The sequence below is a fragment of the Echinops telfairi genome, unplaced genomic scaffold (assembly GCF_000313985.2).
Source record: "Echinops telfairi isolate 266 unplaced genomic scaffold, ASM31398v2 ScPeMD7_655;HRSCAF=1070, whole genome shotgun sequence".
Classification (NCBI taxonomy): domain Eukaryota; kingdom Metazoa; phylum Chordata; class Mammalia; order Afrosoricida; family Tenrecidae; genus Echinops; species Echinops telfairi.
In genome coordinates, this window is record NW_022104553.1 from 23,852,286 (window position 1) to 23,854,006 (window position 1,721).

General features: G+C 45.5%; 1 protein-coding gene and 1 non-coding gene across 7 annotated transcripts in view; one reads left to right on the top strand and one right to left on the bottom strand.

The window, feature by feature from the left end:
• LOC101664360 (zinc finger protein 343-like) overlaps window positions 1-1,721 on the top strand; it is a 108,695-nt gene that overhangs the window by 36,697 nt on the left and 70,277 nt on the right. The window lies entirely within an intron of this gene.
• LOC115870417 lies at window positions 980-1,113 on the bottom strand. Its single transcript, XR_004046694.1, has one exon. It is a non-coding gene; the product is annotated as a U11 spliceosomal RNA (small nuclear RNA).

The window sequence follows — 1,721 nt, forward strand, 5'->3', positions numbered from 1 at the left end:
TACCCAATCCTCAGGGAAGCGCACCATGGATGAAGCACGATGACAAACATGGGTGCTGACGCTGAGGACAGCGTGGCTTACCCAGGGGCGACACTGGAAGGGTTTAACGTAGAGGCCTGGCAGAATGAACTGCGCCCTACATCAGCATTACCTGCCCTGTTGGCCCAAGGACTGGGCCACTAGAAGGGGAGAAGAAACTGTGGCGGCCCCCGACCTGTGAAAGTGGTGGTTATTGGGCCTTGAGGGGAACCCCCAGTTTGGGTGGGTGTCCAGTGGAAAGGGACCCTGAATCACCATATGTTTAGTTCCTCCGTGCTCCCCTTGAGGCGACATGGCAGGTTTTGAGTTGTTGGGTAGAGATTCGAACTTGGAAGAACTGATCCAGAACGTTTCCCCCTGGCACCAACCCTCAAGCCTCGAGTAAACAGTGCAATCGAATGGAAGATCAAACTGGAGCAACAACACAGGGTGAGGCTCACAGTGGAACTGTATTTGCATAGACTCCTCATACCTTCAGGGTCTAGAGTGATGTGTCATTGGAAAAACTGATGATGTTACAAGTGTAATTAATTGCCTTATACCCCAGGGGAATGGTTGATAAGATTTTGCTTTAATGATCCTATGGGCTTTTGTTTTCCCGCCTCTAGTTTGCTTGATTTTGTTTTTTTGCTGTCTGTTTATTGGTTTGTTGCTGCTGTTGGGGTAGTAGATCTTACAGGGTTTTGAATTTGTGATCAAATGACCACCACAGTAACCCTGAGTCATGCGTAGCCCAGGGACAAGCAGATGGATTCTGGGCCCCCACATAACTCTAGCTCCAATCCCAGAATAGTTAGTTCTGACAAAATGGCCCTACTGGATACTCACCTGCATGAAATGAGCACTGAAGATAAGGGTGCTGCAGCAATGTGTGGTGAAGAAAGCAGATGGTGCCCAGCTACCAATCTGAATAGTTTCTGGGGTCTTTTTTTTTTTTTTATAGGGCGCCAGGACCAATGATCACTAGCAGCCCAAGTAACAAAAATCACGCTTCCGAAATCTCTTGATGTCGATTCCACACATAGAGCAATAGAGATGCCCTACGTGTGCCACTTAACGACAGAAGCCCTTTAGTTTCTGGGGTCTTAAAGGCATCCATCTAAGCAAGGAGTCAACTAAGCCCACATGGAAGAAGCACACAGGCTTCTGTGATCCAAAGATGATGATGTTAAAATTCAAATATGAAGAAGGGAAAAGTATCAAAGCTAAAATTGTGAACATCCAATTTGTGGAAGGTCATGGAGGACTGGGTGTCCTAACCCATCTTCCGAGTGTCTAGTTAGATTAAGCTACTGGCAAATCCCCTGTAGCCACAGGCAATGGTCTGGAACAGTCTTTCTATCAAACATAAGTCAGTGTCATACTGATTATGCTGATCCCACTTGATACTTGGTCAGTTGACACACACACACCCTCTAGACCCTACCTGAATCTGTTCTAGGTGAAAGGATCCCTTGCTTGTTCCATGATTAAAAACTTCCTCCTTGGCTTTTAAAAAATTAATGGTGGTCCTTTTCTCTTAATTGTGTTTTATGTTTATATTATTGTTTTATTGTAACCACTTCATTTCACTTTTGTCCTTTATTGTTTCTGTTGGGTTTACCAGTTTGGGAAGCACAGGAGTGAATGCATAGCGATAATAACTGATGCAAGGATTCATAGGGGGAATGGGAGGGGGATTG